This window comes from Octopus bimaculoides, chromosome 1 (assembly GCF_001194135.2).
Source record: "Octopus bimaculoides isolate UCB-OBI-ISO-001 chromosome 1, ASM119413v2, whole genome shotgun sequence".
Lineage (NCBI taxonomy): Eukaryota > Metazoa > Mollusca > Cephalopoda > Octopoda > Octopodidae > Octopus > Octopus bimaculoides.
In genome coordinates, this window is record NC_068981.1 from 136,292,669 (window position 1) to 136,309,495 (window position 16,827).

At 33.5% G+C, this 16,827-nt stretch overlaps 1 protein-coding gene and 1 non-coding gene across 2 annotated transcripts in view; both read left to right on the forward strand.

Annotated features, from left to right (window-relative positions):
* Window positions 1-16,827, forward strand: part of LOC106880113 (uncharacterized) — a 191,305-nt gene that overhangs the window by 36,362 nt on the left and 138,116 nt on the right. The window lies entirely within an intron of this gene.
* LOC128250131 (U6 spliceosomal RNA) lies at window positions 9,764-9,867 on the forward strand. The gene has a single exon (XR_008266255.1). It is a non-coding gene; the product is annotated as a U6 spliceosomal RNA (small nuclear RNA).

Below are 16,827 nucleotides of genomic sequence, written 5' to 3' on the forward strand. Positions count from 1 at the left end.
GGGGGGGGGGGGCTGGATCTGACCAGTTTCAGCATTAAAAACAGTATTTGGATTTGATATGACTGGTTTAAATACTAAAAGAGTTAAATATGAATTTTTAATAATTTGAGGTCCAGTGACTTAATGCCGGACAAGTGGTCACTTGAAAATAGTTATCCATTACTTAATTCTAGCTTTACTAAGTGAGGATTCTCAGTTAAATATATATATATTGTTTCTTATCTCTGAAATGAATGAGAAGCTGTAGAAAAAGCATTCAACTGTGAGAATATTGCTGACAGGTGGGTGAGATATTACAATTGTTCATTTGACATTTTAAAATATTAAAGTCTACTTAAATTGATTATATTCTGAAAATATTTAGCTTTTAATTAAACAAATGAATACAGTATACTTTGATTCCATTTAAATGCTGTTCTCTTCTGAAGTAGCAAGGAATACAGAAATATGTTTAGGAGAATTTTCTTTTTTCTTTAATGAAAAATGATTTAGTTGAAAATTATGAAATTCTGTTCAGTTATAAAGATTCTCTATTGCATTTTCCATTGTTAACAATCACAACAGAGTTAATTCGAAGATATTTAATTTAGTCTAAAAATGTCATTTTCCTTAGAACAGATTTTTCATTATTTGATTGCTTCTATAAAAAAAAAAAAACTCAAAAAAGCACCGTAAATATTTTCTATTTTTTTCAAATTTTTGTATTTAATAGCTTAAAATAAAATGCTTCTAGTTTATTGAATTATCACATTTTCTCTGACACTTTAGATCATTCTAAAGTTGCTAATTATCTATGAAAAGAAATGGAGAATCGGAAGAAGGAAGTCACTTGCTAATATCTTTCCTAGAAATCAAGTAAATCTTTTGAGGTTTAAGCAACGTATTAAATTTTTAATATGAGAAACTTATCACCCAAAATGTGATGGGTGAAGCAAGAGGGTTGTAGTTGCAGACTTGGTGGGCTTATTTATGAAATTGGTAGGGATTATATTAGTGCCAGAACAAATACTGGAAAATATTTTTTCCAATGATCTAATGATTCTGCCTAACATGTTAACTGCCTCATGTACCACCAGTAGTTTATTTCAAACTTCATGAAACTGCCACATGCATCACTCGTGGTACATTTTCATAATTTGGGAAGATATTTTATTGTGTAGCTTTGACATTTTGAGGATATTTTAAACAACATGAGTGCTAAATATTTTATGAAATATTGTAAAAGTGCAAAGAAAGAAAAAATGGTGCATGAAATATGTGGCATCACCAGTAAGTTCCAGTACAGACCCTGTTAATGTATTAAAATATTATTTCTACAGCTTTCACAGTCGATCTGAGTAAGCTGCTGTGGTCACTTGACCTGTCAGATATAGAAGCCAAAGCTCTTTCAAATCAAGTCCTACTTAAATGCAAGGGTATGTAACACAGCTTAGCTAATCCTAAAAACACACAGACTGGTGATGACTGGACTAGTGTTTCTCACATTCCCCTCCTTCTCTCGTGTTCACTTAAAGCTTGTTTGTACAGATTTTATCCTACAATCCACTAGGACGTTGACCCTCGTTAAATACTTACGTTCTATGTATTTAGTTACCTTAGTGACGTTTGTGTCGCGTTTGTAGGCAGGATGCCTATAATTATAAAGGACTGTCAGATTAGTATTAGAAATGAAAAGAAGTGACAGTTAATTGAATCATGAACTTATACCATGATCTCATTCTTACGCCTACTCACTGCTTTCTATATTAATTCTCTTTCATTAGTTTAAATCCTACCAAGGGTTGCTTTTTGTTCTTCCAGGATCAATAAAATTAGTAGACTGAATACTGTAGTTGATTTGAATGACTGATCATCATAATCTTAGTGTTTACTTTTTTCATGCTTGCATTAGTCGGGTTAGAATTGGGGAAGATTTTCTATGACCAGATGCCCTTCCTGTCATCAACTGTCACCTGATTCTAAGCAAGGTAATATTTCTCCACAGCCACACATGTTTATGCAGAATATTGGAAACAAATATCCATTTACAACAATCATGTGATGACAAAAAAAAAAGACACAAACACTCTAACAAACATTTTGTGTGTATATATTTGGGCTTTCGGTTTCTTTCTACCAAATCTACTCACAGAGCTTTGGTTAGCAGAAGACACCTGCTCAAAATACCATGCAGTGGGACTGAACCTAAAATCATATGGTTGGGAAATAAACTTCCCAACCATACAGCCATACCTGCACTTATAAATTTGTGACCTTCCTCTATAAACTTGTATTCTTGTGATTATATAAGAAATCAATATTTTGTTTCAGTGTTTTCTGTTTAGTTCTGAGAATTGTAATTTCAATTTACTGGTAATTTTTCTTCACTTTTAGTTTTTTTTTAAATTTTATATTTGTCATTCCTAAAGGACAGGTTGGAGAATGTAACAAGTATTTACAGTAATTACATTGCATAACCCCATCACTTTCCCTTCCTCAATACTTACATTGAAATTTTGACATTAATCTCTTTAAGCATGACATTTCTAACAGGACACTTGAAATCTAAAATGAGCTTGTAGAGGCTCTAGGAGAAATTTTTTTCCCCTAAACGATTTGAAATTTAGTTAATTGATCCCTTTTCAACTACAGCCTTTGTTGTTGGTGTTTTAAGACAACTCATACACTTGAAGTGGAACTTGGTATTTTCATAAACTATTAGTTGTATTTTTACAGTTGAAATTTTGTCTAGTTTCCTTAGATTTTCTTACATGAAAAACACTTGATGTCTGTGTCTAGTTCGTTCATAACTTCTCATTTAAAATTTTTCTATTTAACATCTTTGAGACAAGCATGAACATGACACATTTAGTTTTAGTTATTCTTGTTCAATTCTTTTTGGATAGCCACACCTGTCAATTCAGGTTACTAGATTCCAGTTGTTTGACCAGACAACTTGCTGTTTGAAATTAGCATGTGAAGTGACCAATATTCCACTGACACATATATTTATGTAATACTCAGGTTGAATCAGTTTGATGGGTATGACCATACTAGAGTTATGAAACCTGGATACTGTTCATCCAGTGGGCTTATGTTTGTTTCCATCTGCCCAATTTCACTGAAAGTTTGGGCTGACTTGGTAAATGATGGGTTGTCAAAAAAGAATTTTGGGGTTTACTAACTTCATCCTTAATTTTAATTTTATAGTCAGAGGAAGAATGGCAATACACAGAAGCCATTTAATGGTTATACAAGGAGTTATCCTCAGACTGAAAACCTGACTAGAATGCTTACAACATAGTGGACTCTGACTGAAGGTATTCAAGGACTGGATGTCTGTTAAACCCACCACCAAAGATTAAGATCTCTGAACAAGAATGGTTCTCTCCAGTATGCTTCCAAACCGTTTCCATCTAACAAATTTCATTCTGTAGTTTAAAAATGAACTTCATAACCACTATCTTTTGATATGAAAAATGTTTTTAAACATTGCTTTCTAAACATTTAAATATGTACTCTGTTCTTGTGTACTTTCCCACTCTCTTGCCCTTGTAAAGTTTTAGCTTTGTTGATAATTATCTAAATAAAACTAACCTTTCAAGAGTTATTTTATCTCCTGAAATAACTTAATAGATAATCTAAGAACTGTTTAGAATGATGTTTTGGTATGTTCTCAAACTGGATTGTATTTTTTTTTTCAGTACTTCAAAAATATTAGTTTCTTTTGATAGCAGAGTTGTTAATGCTATAGTAGAGAATGTAAGCTCCCCCCCTTTTTTTTTTCTTTTTCTTTGCAATGTTTCAGTGGCATTCAGCTATTATTAGCGTTAACAGCTAAGACTCCAATTGCTAACTGGACTGAGCTTGTTTTCCCTTAATATATAAACTCTACTAAAATTCATAGGCAGCTTTTTTTTCTCTTTAAAAGTGAACTGTTAAAAAGAAAATGTGGTGGGGGGGGGGGATAATTTATAAATATGAAGCTGGCCAACATTTGTTGGAAAATTACAATGATATTATTATAACTATGACCTTCTATCTAGCATAAAACAATTATAAGAAAACAGTTTGGTATTTTAAAGGTCTGGTAATTTTATATTAGTGCTTTACATTAACGACACTTAATACTGTAGATGTAACTATAATGTTGCTGTGAGTGTGATATATATATATATATATATATATATATATATATATATATATATATATATATATATATATATATATGCTGCCAAATGTGTTATTGAGTACTATTACAAGAATAGATTGGCCTATGTCTGACATTATCAGCATCCAATTTAATATAATAAGATCAGAATGCTTTATTCTTATCAAACACTTTAAATGGTTTTTGTATATTGGTTTGTTGTAGAAACATTTTCAAATTCTAAGATATCTTCATTTTCCCCTCCTCCTCTTCCTTATGAACGTTTTTTTTCTTCCTTGTTTTGCGCTCCATCCAAGTAATACCTTTTGTGTTTATGGCAGCAGATATTAGAAATGTCATTTGTCTAGCATGTATTTGGCTGACTTTTGACTCTTGGAATAAAAGCAAAACAATACTACACAAATCAGCACTCTGAATATCTTATTTAGATTTCCTGCACTTCATGGTTGCCAGAAAAGCAAAGGAAAAAACTCACTATCCATTACAGTATCACTGTTTTATTCAATTTTTTTTGGAACTTTTTCCAATCTTGGAGAAGTTAGAAGTGTTAAAAATTGTTTGTGCTTGTGTTTACTTTTGCTGTTTAACTACTTGCATCAGTTACTTCAGAACAAAGAATTTAAGTAATGCATGATGCTCTAACAACTGTGCAAGCTATTTTTTTTCCATCAGTGATGAACACATTCTCATACCCATTTTTTAATCTTTTAGTCCCTTTTATGAAGAACTCCCTCTTATAGAATGTGTGAAGGCATGTGGCTTGGTGGTTACAATGTTGCACTCATGATTGTGAGGTTGTGGTTTCAATTCTCAGACTAGGCAGTGCATTGTGTTCTTGAACAAAACAATTTATTTCATGTTGCTCTGCAATCACTTTGACATTTGATGTGTTGTGCACCTGTACAAGCAATATCAATTTGATGGAGAAAGTGAGCTAATATATATCACAAACATTTGATGTATATAAACAAAAGTATCTGTGCAGGTTGTTCAGCAACTAATTGTGGAACTCTCCTCTGTTTATGACAGTCCGCTATATATATATATATAAATTTTTATAAGGGAAAGGTTGACAGTGACGAAGTTTCAGTCTGCTTGTCTTCATCAGACTGTGCTTTCTTAGGTTTTGTTTGGCTTTGTATTAGTCTTTCAAGTTTTCTTTTTTGGTCTTCCAAACCTGAGTAAAATAGTTTCATGATGATCAGCAGGCCAAAACTTAAGTCACTGTCAGCTTTTTTTACTTGTAAAAGTAAATGTGTTCTAGTAAAAAATCCTGAATAGTCCTTTAGTTTACTGTTAAATTTTGTTTTTGCTTCAAGTTACGCAGAAAAACAATTCAGTACATGTGCACACATGCTTAAACACAGAATGATGTATTGGCAGAATCATTAATGCTAGGTAAATTACTCTATGGTATTTGTTCCTGCTCTTTATGCTCAGTGTTCAAATACCACCAAGGGTGATAAAAACCAAGTACCTGTTGAGTACTAGTATTGATATAATTGACTGTTAGATCTATGCCAACCTGCACTAGCTCAGCATGTTAGTGAGATCAAAGTTAAATCTTATAATTTAAAATCATTTACCTTTGGCCACACCAGCTCTCATTTTTTAGAATTTCAAACTGGTTTACAGTAATCAATGTGAAAATTTACTGAAAGTAGAATAAATAAATACAGGCGCAGGAGTGGCTTTGTGGTAAGTAGCTTGCTTACCAACCACATGGTTCCGGGTTTAGTCCCACTGCGTGGCAGCTTGGGCAAGTGTCTTCTATAGCCTCGGGCTGACCAAAGCCTTGTGAGTGGATTTGGTAGACGGAATCTGGAAGAAGCTAGTATGTGTATGTATGTATGTATATATATGTGTGTGTGTGTGTGTATATGTTTGTGTTGTGTTGTGTTGTGTGTGTTTATCCCCCACCATTGTTTGACAACCGGTCTGTTTATATCCCTATAACTTAGCAGTTCAGTAAAAGAGAGTGATAGGATTAGTACTAGGCTTACAAAAAATAAGTCCTGGGGTCAATTTGTTTGACTAAAGGTGGTGCTCCAGCATGGCCACAGTCAAATGACTGAAACAAATAAGAATAAAAAAATTTCACTTTCTGTGAAAAGTAAGTCTAAGGAAATGTGTTAGATATTTACATAAGTGATGGATGTATTGATAAAATATCTCGTTAATGGCAATAGTGACTATACTGATTCACTGTTACTTCACCATTTTCTACTGCATTTAATCATTATAATGATTTTTGCCAGTTAGGAATTTTGAAACAATATGACAGTCTGAGATGTCTATTGATTTTCTTTTTTTGTTTTTAATTTTTAATTATTTTTCCTGATAATGTTGGTGTGAATGACATAGTTTGTGACTGTTTGGGATCATAAAATGGCATTTGAAATATGCTGTAGTAGCATTACAAATAAGTACTCCTTGTCAATAAAAATAAATAAACAATATTCTATAACCAATTTGTTTAAGTAAATAATATTTCTAATTTTGTTTCTAAATTAATGTTAGAAAACTTCATTTTGTTAAGGGAGAGGATGTATCCGAATTGAAATATAAATGTTTGATCATACAAACTAGATGTGATGAATCTCAAACTACCCTCTTGATCACAAAAAGCTAAACAACTAAACCTCTTTGTTAGCAGAGCCTGCATGTATGGTTTCAATTGATATTAATACCAGCAAAGAAGGTGATCATTCACGACACGTCCAGTTAGTCCTATATATAAATGCAAAGTCTCCTGTTCAATTATAGTAAATTGTTAGCTAACATGTATTAAATGAATGATGTGAGTGGGTGAGTAGTTTCCAACATTCTCTGATTACTTCCATTTTTGTGTTTATGTAAGTATATTTATGGATAATTAACATAATTGTTTCATTGAAAATATCAGTAATAGAACAATGATTTGGATATTTTGTTTTTTTGCCATTTTGAAATTTTATTTTTCATTTTTATGAATTAATCTCGATAAAATAATTAGATCATTCATTTCTATGAGTAATTGGAAATGGATGTAGCATTTATTTTTTTTTAATGTTAACAATCTTCATTTTCATTTTTGAAACCTAGATTACAATAATAGCTGTTTCTCTTTATATAATTCAAGGTAAATAATGAATTTGTTGTGCAATAAGATGCATGCATACATGGCTGTGTGATTGAGATTCACTTTATAGCCCTATACTTTTGAGCACATTCCAACCGCATGCACTTATTTAAGCAACGGTCTTCTACTCAAGCTCTGGTCCAAACAAAGCTTTGTGTGTGGATTTGATAGATGGAAACTGAGAGAAGCTTTGTGTGTGTCTCCTCATCTTGGCATTGTGCTAATTGTACACAAAATGACCATCACAAAATGTTATTTGTTTGCAATCTTCTGTGAAAACATGTCTGTCCACTCAGCTGTTCATGTCTGAAGAACTTCAAGAAATATTACCTGCTTGGCAGCATGAAAACTATCCAGGTGTAGAAAAATCTGCCTCAACAAATTTCATTTAAATTATGCAAACATTTAAAAGTGGAATGAATAAAATACTCTGTACTAGTCGCATCCAATTTCTTTTGGCCATATCTACCTATAATGTACTTAACAAAAAATAACGCTTATCCACTATAAGGAATGAGACTTGCAGGTGTCTAGAGAAATCACCAGTGTAGTTATTTGGCATTAGTTGTAGGGAAAGCAAAAACGATGTGATGTTAGTACTAAAGTGTTGATTATAATGCTGAAAATTTATACATCCTTCTGTAGATATGCATTTTCTTAATGTAATGTAAGGAAGATGACATTTATATCCAATTGTCTTGATACAAGCATTTGTTTCTTTGCATGATCATGTCCTTAACATATGAGCAACAATGCTTGTGAAAATTCATGTGATAATTGATGTGAATGAATATCCAAATTTGCAAGAAACCATACCTTCCTTCCAGCTTGATGAACAGACAACAGGCACTAACTGATTTAATTATTGGAGAGGAGGGAGTACCAGTGACCTCTTTTGCAAAGCACCCATGATCTGCTGCAGGAGAGGGAGGGAGGAAATGCAAGTGACCATTTTGCAGACCACCCAAGATCCAGTGAAGGGGAGGGAGTGCTTGTAGATTATTTTTTTCCTTTTAGTAAAACATCCAAGATCTGGTGGCAGATGGGAGGAAGATTTTGGTATTCTCAAACTGGTGGGTTAGTTCCGATGCTTTACAATTAAATGAACTCTTATAATGGCACCTGAGGTTGGGGTGGTGTCAAACTGATAGATTAGGTTTACTACCCTGCTGAATTAAGTTTCACTTTAGGGTTGATTAGTTTAGATATTAATTAGCAAGAGATATTCATCAACATTACACACCTAAAAGTGATCTAATCTTCAATTCTTTGTTTGGCAAAGCTATGATCTATTTGACTATGTGCCAATCTCATTCTTGGAATTTATTAAAATTAAAAACAAAATATGCATTTATTAAAGGGGTTTGTTATGAAGGCATTTGACAAATATTTTTTTTAGACAACTGTTTTTAAATCTCTGGTAAATATTTCATATGGATACAGTTACTGCCTTCGGTTGCATTAATAATAAATGGCACAAACTGTTATATTACGTAGTTAATCAAATAGGATAAAATTTCTAACAGTTTCTGTGGTATATTAGACTAAATGAGCTTGATGGATGGCATTTTTTGTAGCACAGAAGTAATTATTGGAAATATCTTTCCCTTTTTAAAATATTTCAATTCTCTCGCTTTTAAATAAATTATATAACCACATAGTAATGTGACTACAAATATTTGCTTTGCAACTTTGTGGATCCAGCTTTGATATACTCTGCAATGCTTTTAGCAAGAGCTTTTCTAATAGTGTTGGATGGTTAACTAATGCCTGGTGGGTGGAATTTGGTAAATGAAAACTGTGCAGAAGGCTATTGTTTGCATGTGTGTATACACATAGACATATATGCATTCATTTATGTTTACATTAGATGTAAAACCAGTATTTAGGTTTCTTAGCAATAACTTAGCCAACCCATGTCAGCATGGAAAAGTGGATGTAAGAGGATTTTAGTGATGGCATGTGGCTTCATGGTTAGGGTATTTGGCTTATGATCATAAGGTTTTGAGTTCAATCTTCAAGCAACATGTTGTCTTTGAGCAAGACAGTTTATTTCATGTTGCTCCAGCCCACTCAGCTGGCAAAAATGAGTAGTACTTGTATTTCAAAGGATCAGTCTTGTCACACTCTGTGTTATGCTGAATCTCCCTGAGAGCGTACTTTAAGGGTACATGTGTGTATGGAGGGCTCAGCTGTTCTGTTGATCGAATCAACTGGAACCCTTGTCATAACTGATGGAATGCCAGTTATAAACGCATAAATGCACTTATTACGAATTATATTGAGAATGTGGCATTTTAATCCTGCAAAGGAGGAAATGTACAGTTGATTAGTTTTGACAAATGATACTAAAGGTAAATCTAGCTTCATGTAAAGGATTTTCCATTTTTCTTACTCTTGGTCAGATTTACAATGACCCTGAAAGAATCTGAAGAAATTTCCGCTTGCCTCACTTCAAGTCTATTATAAATATTCAATATTCATAACCAAATGTACTGGCTTTGGCTGTACGTATACTAAAATTGAAATGTTACAGAGATTAGCATGATTCCTGTGCAAGGTTGATGTGTAAATTCGTGATGCATTCCATATTTTTCAATGAGGTGGTGCTCCAGCATGGCTGCAGCTAAATGACTGAAACAAATAAAAGAATATATATTTCCATTTGTAGCTATGAATGCCAACTGGTGTATTGCTCAGTGAGAGAAATTGTCAAATGATTAAAATGCAAAGGGAAAAAAATATTTTATGAAGTGAATTTCTAATCTATTTATTCTACAGATGCAAAAGGTTATCTCAACTGATGTAAAGTTTTGTATTGCAGCAGTGTTGTATATTGTATATATTTTCATACAGCCTTTTCTAATTAAGGATGTAGCACAACTCAGAATAGTTTATTTGCTTGAGTACAAATTTCATGGAGGTTACAGGTTGTTCTGTATGGTGTCCCTCATGCTCCCAGATTTACAGTGAAAATTGAAATGTATTTGTCAGTGGTGGTACAGAGCCTTGATGACTTTGAAAGCTAACTCTAGGATTCAGTCATGTTGCAGAAGCAGGGGAAAGACTAAGTGATTATGACTGAGTGATTCAAACCAGTGTCTCAATGACTGGAAGTCACCACATTCTTTAGGGACAGATTGAATAAACATATTTGGTGTTGTAGGAAGTAACCTACATGATTAAATCAGTGTTTTCAACAGTTTGGACTTGAGGCCATGCTGGTTGTTTTTGCTTATGATTTAAATGAATTACTTACTCATTTTTCAAGCTGTCAAAAAAAAGTAAATATTGGTGGTAGTGATTCCCCTTTTCTCTCGGGTTTATTACCAACATCTAACTCAATATCAAATTTCAGATTTTGGTACAAGGCTGGTAATTTCAGCGGAAGAGGGCTAGTTGATTACAAGGGCTCAACTGGTACTTATCTCATTGACCCCTAAAAGGATGTGAAAGGCGAAGTAAACCATGGCAGAATTTGAACTTGGAACATACAGACGAAATGCTGCTCGGCATTCTCCCTGGTGTGGTAACAATTATTCCAGCTTGTTGCCTTAATCTAACTTGATATTGGCATTAAATATCAATGTGACGTAAAACAGTATCGGGTTTCATAAAATAGCTAGCTAGCATGCAAATTTACGAGAGGACATTCAGTTCGCATTCCAGCATTTCATTGTGTGATACGTCAATAAGGAAGTGTTTTGTTGGGTCAGACTTTCTTTTGTTTTGCATCCGACAAAATATATGTGTAGCCTGTTAAATTCAAGGCTACTAAGAATAACTGAACTGTGAAGAACCAACTTGAGATTGGTTGATACAATCAGCATTTTTTTTTGTAATAAGCTTGTCACTATGATGTAATAAGAGTAAAATTTACCTTGTTTTGGGAGAGGAAATGCCTGCAAAAAAGAATTACTAAGTAAATAATTTTTTTGTTGTTAGGTTTCCTTTGATGGTTCTTAAGACTAGTTTTGTCACATTTTTTTTATATACGCTTTCTTTCTTCTCTCTCTCTTACTTAGCCATAGGTAAATGCTTGAGTAAGCTAATGATCAAAGGCCATTTCAACTGTGGCCCATTCTATCCATTTTAGGATTAAGGATTACTTGGTGTCCTTTTTAAGACAGTCTGAAAGATGTGATTGAAGAAGTCTAATTTTAGCAGATTGAACAACTGCATAGAGGCTTTCTTGTTGGTCCTATCTGCACACCTTTTGATTATATATCTGGGTGTGTATATATTGGGTGGCTCCACTGTTTAGATTTATTCTCTACTGATTTAATTTGTATTGAAAACTTAGGTTTGTTTGCCAGTAATATTTATAGGTTAGCTATTCTTGATATTTTTCATGTAATTTTAGAAAGGATAATCCTTCATATCAATAATCTTTACTTTTTTTTTAATGTTTTTTTTTCCCTGCTGGCATGATTTGGACAAGATCTTTTTTTAGGAAGTATTTTCATAGCCAAATGCTCTTCCTGTCATTAATCCTTACCTGCTTTCCATATAAGGTACTTTTTATTCCACTTGTCTTCGCATGTTTGAAATTACTGAGCTACAGGACTTATTGCTTTTGGAAAACCAAAACATAACATCTGTCCAAATGTTGTCCTATGAAGATATGCTAAAAATAAACACTTACACAAGCTTCTGTATAGTTTCCATTTACCAATTTCACTTACATGGCATTGGTCATTCTGAATCTATTAGATTCTATTCTGTGACACATAGGGGAAATATCTACTAAGACTACATAGTTACAAAATGAATTTCACTATCGCATGACTATGACCAAGCCTTGTAAACTGTTGTTATAAAGCAAATTGTTATCGCACAACCTTGAATAAATTTAGATATTTCATTTTATTGAAACGTAATTACTAATTTCAGAATTTAAAAAAAGAAAAATCATTCATATATGTAGTTTTTATCACTGCTCAGTAGGTTTGCTGTCATCTTTCGAATTGGAATTTCTAAAGATATTCTTCATACAAATAGTCAAATAGTATAGACATACACATGCATCCATAGATATGTACACTCACATAAATAAGCACGCACAAATACATACATGCACACGAGAGTATGTATATACAAACGTGCATCTATATAAATAATCACTAAAATTAGTTATATTACTGTCATTTTGTCAAATGTATTGCTGCTTGGAATTATTGTCTGGCTTTAATAATATTATTCTTGTATGATTCTATAGGTTATGTGGCATCATTAATAGAAAAATTGATTTGGTAGACTAATAAAAGGTTAAGTGGTTTCAATAGATATATAAAAAAAACATCAAAAGTATGACTGTTTAGCAGATTTAAACGTATCGGTCTTCATTTATCTAAGAATGTATTTTTAAGCTTTATCATCCAAATCAACGTAGCAGTGAGTGTTGTCATTATTTGTGGTCGAGTCAAGAAAGAATTCCAAGTCAATGGATAAATCAATCTTTTAAGGAAAATTAGATTATCTTCTATTCATCGAGATTCAAGTGATTCATAAAGAAATTACTTGTAGAGCTGCAGGGCATTGGAAAGAAGTATGCCATTTGTGGTGTATTGTTGATCATTGCTTACTGAATGTCTAAAAGAGCTTGTTTGCACAGCTGGTTCTCCAGTTCAACACACACACACACACACACACACACACACACACACACACACACACACACACACACACACGTTTTATTCACATTGGATAAGGGAGAATTGCATTACCTTTCTCTTTAAGCAAACTCATTGAAAGCACAAATGCAAGGATAATTTAACAAATAGAAAAGGTTTGCTTTTTGTTTTTGTTTTTTGAATTCTAGATTTAGCTTTTGGTTAAAAGTTAATAGTATATGTGGAGATTATAGAAACTGTGGTTCCTTATGGAGTGAATTGAAAATGATACAATGAATAGAATCAGGCAATAGATTTAAAATAGATAGCTCAGGTACTGGAAAGTAACTTCTAATTAATTTCTAATATTATTATTTAATGTCATTTTCCTTGCTGGCATGGATTGGGAGGTTTGACAGGAGTCGGTGAAATGTATGTTCTAATGTCTGCTTTGGCATGGTTTCTATGGTTGAAATACCCTTCGTAATGCCATAACAACAGCATGAATTAAATTTACTGTTGGTTGACTGAGCTACTATTAAATGGCAAATACTTGCTTAGATGTTTAAGAACAATTGTGATGGTGAATGTAAATGAAAACGTTTTGGTGTGTAAAGTAACAAGCAAGCAATTGTCAGTTTTGGACTGAATTCCATGTCTGTTTTTTCTTTGTTCTGACTCTCTACTCTGAGGTCAACTTTACCATTCATTCTTTAGGTCTTGGTAACTTATCAGTCTTAAGTTGTCTTCTGTCACCCTTTCTTTCTTTCTCTGATATCAGCCATGGTTAGACTTGACAAGGGATGGGCTCCATCAAGTTACAAATTGCTCAAGACATTTATGAAAACACCTATTACTCTATCAGCAGCTGAAGGCCCACAGTATGGCAACAACAACCTTCGTAAATTTTTTAATATTTCAACAAAAGCATACATATTTTCTGCATTTGAATTTAATTTACCAGCGACCATAAATAATTGTACTTAGTTCTTTAAGCTAAACAACTACAACTTAAAGCAAATAATTTGGTTCAGTTGTCTACAAAACCTGCTCAGATACATGTTTCTTTTACTCCTGGTACACAACATATTGGAGAGAAGCTTCTTTTGAGTGATTTTTGTCTAATTTTCTGCATTCAAAGCAATTAGATCATAGACTCTTCTGGAAAATTATTTATTGATCTGCTGAATAATAAATACCAAATGCTCAATATTTTCTATTTAGTTTTAATATTTAATTTCTTTCTAATGATTGCACATGATATTCTAGTGACTGCAGTTAATAGTCGAAGTACAATGTTGGACAGCATTTCATCTCTATAATTTACCATTTCTATTTTTTTTTTTTTCCTAGAGATAAACTGTTCTTATATCATTTGTATTTATGAATTTTAGACAATAGTGAATGTTTGTATAGCTAATTATAGTATTTAAAGAGACAATTGAAAATTGGTTTGAGAGATGGCATTTTATGCATGCTCCTTTTACATTTATGCTAGTTTCAATCATTGGACTGTGGCCATATGAGGGCACACCTTGAATTCAGTCAAATAAATCCTAAGTTATTTTTTTTTTTTTGCCTCAGTTTTACCAAATGATTAAGGTCTTGTGAGCTGGTGATGTGGAGGGCTTGTGAATTGGTGACATGTCATATAAAGACATAGAATGGAGAACATGTATACACACACACACACACACACACAGCCTTTCGCATAGTTAGTTCAAGTCTATAGATGCATGTCCAAAATGTTGCATTGTGTGACTGAACCTGAAACCACTTTGTTTTGAACCAAACTTATTAATCACACAGCAGGGAAGTAAATGAGAATTTAGCATGGAATATTGGTTTGTCTGTTGATATAAAAATGATTCAATGGGTGGTATTTATGTAAAATCTAGGGAAATAATTATTGAATCAAAAAATGGTTCATGAATTGAACAGTATTCCATATATTGAAATTGAGTAGCTTTCATATTTTAGTTGAATGTAGCCCACTAGCCACTTTTCTTCCCCATCATCTCTTATTTGATGAACATAATTATTTATACTGGTGTGTGGGGGGGGGGTGCGTGTGCGTGCGTGTGCGTGTGTGATAGCATGGAAATGTACGTTAAATGATAGTGTCTGTTTGAGTCCCACTTTTCCATAGTTACATAGGTCAGTTTGAAGCAGATATTCTATGGCTGGATGCTCTGCCTGTTACCAACCCTCACCTGTTTCCAAACAGTTAATATTTCCTCACAACCAGGCATGTTCGTGCAGGATATTGGAAATGGCACTGATTCTATGATAGTGGCAATAATTTACAACTAAAGTGGCGATGTTAAAGCACACATATGCATGTTTCCATTTGCCAGATCCACTCACAAGGCTTTCGTTGGCCCAGAGCTATAGCAGAGAAGACACCCAATGTGCCACACAATGAGACTGAATCCAGAACCCGTGGTTGGGAAGCGAATTTCTTGTCACACAGAAGCAGCACAAATACTCCATCAGTTGTCAATTTAAGGATATTTGTGGTTTTGATGCCTTAAGACATTGCTACTAACTTCAATGGATTCAATTGCCAGATATGGCTGCTAGGGATTGATGCAATAGATAACACACACAAACTAATGAGAAGAAAAATGTAGTTAAGTGACTGGAACAGAAAGCATGGAAAAAATTTCATTAGAACAAAATGTGTGTGTGTGTGCATGGTGCATATTTGTGTGTGTAATATGCACAGTGCTTGTGCCATGTAAAAAGCACTGCTCACCTCGCCTGTACTTGTGCCTCGTAAAAAGCACTAAGCCCACTCTGAGTGGTTCGTGTTAGGAAGGGCATCCAGCTGTAAAAATCCTGCCAAAGCAGTCACAGAAGTCTGGGCCGGCTTTGGCCTGGCCAGCTCTTGTGGTACTGTTCCACCCATGCTAGCATTGAAGACAGATGTTAAACAATGATGATGATAGTCATCCTGCATATATGTAGTGTATGTGTGTACACAAACAACTTTTGTTACTCTTTCAGAATTAAAATACTGACTACTCACTATATTTTTAGTTTGCTTGGGCCATGGTGTCCCATATATGACTGAAATGTGAATCATGATCTAAAAGACTTCACCAGGTGGTGCTGTTAAGTTAGACATGACTTGGGCCAATGCTGGCTGAAACCTATCGAAATCATTAGTTAGATGTAATTTTCCTTTTGTTTTTATTCCTCTTGTCTCCCCCCCCCCTCCGTACTACTCAGCTTCATATTATATCTATATACTCTATACTTTGTCTTTTATGTATTTTTGTGAAGTATATCTTGAGCATAGACATGCCATGAATGTCTATCCATAAATACATAGTATTGTATAATAGTCAATGACCCTTGAAGTGATGATGGATTACTATGTTACTAGTGTTTATACATTAGTTTCTACACACTTTAACATCACTGTGACAAAAACAAAAAACAAAAGCCCACTTGACAGCCATTGTAATTCCGGAAATTGAGTCCTGTATTTGCTTGGTTTTTATGGCAATTTCTTTATTTTAATTTTTCTTTTTTTATTCAATTACATTAAAAAAAAAACTCTTTGGTTCGTTTTCATGTAGGGACACCAATTGGAGGCATTGTTGATGTGCTACCATACATTGTCAGAAGACAATACAGAGTATATGCATTGTACTTTGGGAAAAGCTTTTATTTGAAGTATAGTGTGTGACTGACTGACTGCTATACATTCAGGAATATTAAATTACTAGCTAGATAATGGCATTTAGTGGAAACATTTGTTTACCTAAGCATTGTGCATATCTGTACATATGCGTGTGCATGCATACACACTTAAGCGTGCACACTCACATATTTGGTAGAACAAGCAAGTGAAACAGAACTCAATGTATACTTAATTTTCAATCGGTAGAAATTTATAGAAGTAGCTCAAGGGCCATGTGTTTCATTCACAGCAC